Below are 6,000 nucleotides of genomic sequence, written 5' to 3' on the forward strand. Positions count from 1 at the left end.
ACTCTTGATTGCTGCTTCAGTTTCATTTTGTGTTACAGATCTATTCAGGTGATTAATGTCCTCTTGGTTCAGTTTTGGATGGTCATAAGTATCTAGAAATCTGTCCATTTCTTTAAGATTTTCAAATTTATTTGAATATAGGTTCTGAAAGTATTCTCTGATGATTTCCTGGACTTCCATGGTGTTTCTTGTTATCTCCCCTTTTGCATTCCTGATTTTACCTATTTGGGTTTTTTCTCTCCTCATTTTAGTCAGGTTTGCTAGGGGTCTATCAATCTTGTTTATTTTTTCAAAGAACCAAGTTTTTGTTTCATTGATTCTTTGTATGGTTTTTTTTGGTTTCTATTTCATTGATTTCAGCTCTTATTTTTATTATTTCTCTCCTTCTGATTGTTTTGGGATTTGCTTGTTCTTGTTTTTCTAAGAGTTTGAGATGTATCATTAGGTCATTGATTTGGGATCTTTCAGTCTTTTTAATATATGCACTCATGGCTGTAAACTTTCCTCTCAGGACAGCCTTTGCTGTGTCCCATAGGTTCCAGTAGGTTGTGTTTTCATTTTCATTGACTTCCAGGAACCTTTTAATTTCCTCTTTTATTTCATCAATGACCCATTGTTCATTAAGCAATGAATTGTTCAGTTTCCAGCTTTTTGCCTGTTTTTTGTCTTTATTTTTGTTGTTGAGTTCTAGCTTTAATGCATTGTGATCAGATAGAATGCATGGTATAATTTCTATTTTCTTATATTTGCTGAGGCTTGCTTTGTGCCCTAGGATATAATCTATTTTGGAGAAGTTTCCATGGGCTGCTGAGAAGAATGAATATTGTGTAGAAGTTGGATGAAATGTTCCATAGACATCAACTAGGTCCATTTGATCTATTGCATATTTTAGATCTAGGATTTCTTTATTGAATTTTTGTTTGGATGACCTATCTGTTGATGATAGTGGGGTGTTAAAGTCTCCCATGACCACTGTGTTGGAGTTAATATATGCTTTTAGGTCTTTCAGGGTATGTTTGATAAAATTAGGTGCATTGACATTGGGTGCATATAGGTTGATAATTATTATTTCCTTTTGGTCTATTTCCCCTTTTATTAGTATGGAATGTCCTTCTTTATCTCGTTTGATCAATGTATGTTTGAAGTCTACTTTGCCCAAGATAAGTATTGCTACTGCTGCCTGTTTTCAGGGCCATTGGCTTGGTAAATCTTTTTCCAGGCTTTCATTTTAAGCCTATACTTATTTCTATCAATGAGATGGGTCTCCTGTAAGCAACAAATTGTTGAATCTTCCTTTTTAATCTAGTTCCTCAAATGGTGCCTTTGATGGGGGAATTAAGTACATTAACATTAAGTGTTAGTATTGATAGGTATTTCGTGATTCCTGTCGTTTAGTTGTCTTAGTTTTTTGAAGGTCTGATTGTGTGTATCTAAATCAATGTTACTCTCTACTTTCTTGCTTTTTCTTTTCCTGTAGTTTGTTACTGCCTGCCCTTTCATGGTTATGTTGGGTTTCACTTTCTGTGTGCAGAATCCCTTGAAGAATCTTTTGTAGTGATGGCTTTGTGGTCATATATTGTTTTAGTTTCTGCTTATCATGGAAGACTTTTATTGCTCCATCTATTTTGAATGATAGTTTTTCTGGGTAGAGTATCCTAGGGTTGAAGTTATTTTCATTCAGTGCCTGGAAGACCTCACCTCCAATACTTAGATTTCATCTCACCCTAGTTAGAATGGCCATAATCATGGGTAATTACAACAACAAATGCTGGTAGGATGTGGTGAAATAGGAACCCTTACATGCTGTTGGTGGCAATGCAAATTAGTACAACCATTATGGAAAACAGTATGGAGATTACTCAAACAGCTAGAGATATAACTGCCATATGATCCAGTGATACCACTCCTGGGCTTCTACACAAAAGGATGCAAGACAAGATACAGTGGAGACACCTGTACACCAGTGTTCATTGCAGCACTATTTATAAAGTTTTAAAATTTTAAGTGAAGTTCACGTTTCCAATTCTTTCTTTCATAGTGCTTGTGTCAAAGCTAAAAATCTCTATCAAATCCTAGATCATGTGATTTTTCTCCTATGTTATCTTCTGGTAGGTCTTTGATCCATTTGGGGTGAATTTTTGTGAATGGTTGAAGTTCTGTGTGTTCAGATTCTTTTTTTTTGTATATGTGTATCCACTTTTTCCAGAACCATTTGTTGAAAGATTATCTTTACTTCATTGTATCACCTTTGCTCTTTTTGTTAAAGATCAGTCTACTCTCTTTATGTGTATCTCATTATGGGTTGTCTATTCTGCTCTGTGTTAGTCAATTTATCTTTTTATTATTTTATTTTAAAATGTTTTTATTAGTATAATAGTTGTACAAGGGGTATCATTGTGACATTTTCATATCTGTGTACAATGTACCCTAGTTTGGTTCATCCCCTCCATTATTCTCCCTCCTCCTTTTAAAAATGACTTTAGCATATTTCAATGCTCCATATTAATACATGCATATTCACCCTCCTTTGTCTTCTTCATACCCCCTCCCTTCTACCCTTAACATGACCTGTTTAGTGGGGTTTTGCCTTGGAGTTTTACCTGTAAATATTTCCTGTTTTAATCAGTCTAACCCCTCTATTACTATTCCTTACCCCTTTCCTCCTACCCTGTATTGTTCAATAGTTTTCAGTGCACTTTGTTGTGTCTTGTTCCTATACAGATGTGATTTTTCAATATTATTCTTCTTTCCCTTCTCCCTGAGTCTCCTCTAATAGTCCTATTATTGGAAACATGTTATATATATTCATATATATAAATATATAGTATATGAATATGTGATAATCCTTGCATTTTTATTTTTATCTATCTTTCACATATGAGAGAAAACATGTGACCTTTGTCTTTCTGATCCTGGCTAACTTCCCTTAAGATGATGTTCTCCAGTGCCATCCATTTACCTGCAAATGACAAAACTTCATTCTTCTTTATGGCTGAATAATATTTCATTGTACATGTGTGTATATATGTATATACGTATATCACATTTTCTTAATCTACTTATCAGTTGTAAGACATCTGGGCTGTTTCCATAGTTTGGCTATTGTGAATAATGCTGCAATGAATATGGGTGTGCTCAGAAGTGGTATTGCTGCATCATATGGCAGTTCTATTTTTAGTTTTTTGAGGATGCACCATAGTGTTTTCCACAGTGGTTTTACTAATTTACATTCCCATCAACAGTGTATAAGGATTCCTTTTCTTAGATATCCTTGTCAACTTTTGTTGTTGTTTGTGTTTTGCTGGTAGCCATTCTAACAGGAGTGAGGTGGAATATTAACATGGTTTTGATTTGCATTTCCTTTATGGCCAGGGATGTTGAGCATTTCTTAATTTTTTTTTGGCCGTTTGTACTTCTTCCTTTGAAAAATTTCTACTCAGAAAAAAAAAAAAGAAAAATTTCTACTCAGTTCATTTGCTCATTTCTTCATTGGTTCATTGACTTTTTTTTGAGAGTTTAGGTTTTTCAGCTTCCTATAAATTCTGGTTATTAATGCCATATCAGATGTATAGCTGGAAAAGATTTTTCTCCCATTCTGCATGCAATCTCTTCAGTCTGGTGACCATTTCCTTTGTTTTTTGGTTTCATCTAGTCCCATTTGTCAATTCTTTCTCTTAGTTACTGAGTGATTGGAGTTCAATTTAAGAAGTTATTGTCTGTGCTTACATGTTCCAGCATATTCCCTATTCTTACCTGCAGAAGTTTCAAAATTTCAGGTCTTATATTAAATTGATATTTATATAAGGTGAAAGACATGGATCTAGTTTTAGTTTTCTGCATGCAGATATCCAGTTTTCCCAGCAACATTTGTTGAAAAGGCTGTCTTTTCACCATTGTATGTTTTGGGCTCCTTTGTCAAAAATGAGGTGGCTGTAGCTGCATGGACTTATGTCTGGGTCTTCTACTCTGTTCCATTGGTCTTTGTGACTGTTTTTGTGCTGGTACCATGATGTTTTTATTGCTATGGCTCTGTAGTACAGATTTAAAAATTTTTTTTTCATTTATTCATATGTGCATGCATTGTTTCAGACATTTCTACCCCCAGGCTCCCATCCTTCCCTTGCCCCCCAAATCCTCCTCACTTCCAGGCAACAATAACAGAGACAGCGTTTTTGCTAGTTGAGATAAGGATAGCTATACAGAGTGATTCCTAGCATTGCTTCCATGCACAAGTGTATTACAACCCGAATTGATTCATCTCTACCTGATCTTTTCACTACTTCCCGGTCACCTTCCCATATTGACCTCTGTTGCTTTAACGTTGCTATATTAATGCCTCTGCAGTGGGGACATCACATACTATCATGCTTTGGATCTCCTACCTATCCTCATACCTCCTGTATGTGCTCTCACCTTATCATGTGACCCAAATCCAACAACATTGCTGTATTTGCCCTAGATCTAAAGACTGCATATGAGAAAGAACATATGATACTTGGTCTTCTGAGCCTGTCTAACCTAGCTCAGAATGATGTTCTCCAGTTCCATTCATTTACTTGAGAATAATAAGATTTCCTTCTTCTTCATGGCTGAGTAAAATTCCATTGTGTATAAATACCATGATTACTTAATCCATTCATCTGTAGTGGGACATCTTGGCTGTTTCCATAACTTGGCTATTGTTAATAGAGCTGCAATAAACATGGATGTGCAGGTGGCTCTGGAGTAACCTGTGTTGTACTCTTTTGGGTATATCCCCAGGAGTGGGATTGCTGGATCATATGGCAGATCTATGTTTAGATTTTTAAGAAGCCTGCATTTTTTTTTTCCAGAGTGGTTGCAGTAGCTTGCATTCCCATCAGCAGTGTATGAGGGTTCCTTTTTCCCCACATCCTAGCCAACACCTGTTGTTGGTGGTGTTTTTGATGATAGCTATTCTAACAGGGGTGAGGTGGAATCTTAGTATGGTTTGGATTTGCATTTCCTTTATGGCTAGAGATGTGTTTTTTGGTCATTTGAATTTCTTCTTTCGAGAAAGTTCTGTTTAGTTATTGGTTCATTGATTTTGGGAGAGTTTAATTTATTAAGTTCCCTGTATATTCTGGTTATCAGTACTTTGTCTGATGTATAGCTAGCAAATATTTTCTCCCACTCTGTGGGTGGTCTCTTCCATTTAGAGGCCATTTCTTTTGTTGTGCAGAGCTTTTTAATTTTAAGAAGTCCATTTGTCCATCCTTTCTCTTACTTGCTGAGCTGATGGGGTTCTATTGAGGAAGTCCTTGCCTATACCTGTTACTTCCAGAGTATTCCCTGCTCTTTCCTGTACTAACTTCAGTTTTGGATCTGATATTTAGGTCCTTGATCCATTTTGAGTTGATACTAGTACAGGGTGATAAACATGGATCTAGTTTCAGTTTTTTGCAGACAAAGAATCATTTTTCCCAGCAGCATTTGTTGAAGAGGCTGTCTTTTCTCCATCGTATATTTTTAGCGCCTTTGTCAAAGACAAGTTGGTTATAATTGTGTGGCTTCATATCTGGGTACTCTATTCTGTTCCACTGGTCTTCATGTCTGTTTTTGTGACAGTACCATGCTGGTTTTATTGCTATTGCTTTGTCATATAGTTTGAAGTCGGGTATTGTGATACCTCCAGCTTTGCTCTTTTTACTGAGTATTGCCCTGGCTATTTGCATTCTCTTGTGTTTCCAAATGAAATTTAGGGTATATTTTTCAATCTATGTGATGAAAGTCATTGGAATTTTGATCGGAATTGCATTAAACATGTAGATTGCTTTTGGTAGTATAGCCATTTTTACTATGTTGAGTCTACCAATCTATGAGCATGGGAAATCTTTCCACTTTCTGTAATCTTCCTTGATCTCTTTCTTCAGGGGTTTGTAGTTTTCCTTGTAGAGGTAATTCATATCCTTTGTTAAGTTTACTCCTAGGTATCTGATTTTTTTTTGAGGCTATTGCAAATGGAATTATTTCCATATATTC

This window comes from Castor canadensis, chromosome 4 (assembly GCF_047511655.1).
Source record: "Castor canadensis chromosome 4, mCasCan1.hap1v2, whole genome shotgun sequence".
Classification (NCBI taxonomy): Eukaryota; Metazoa; Chordata; class Mammalia; order Rodentia; family Castoridae; genus Castor; species Castor canadensis.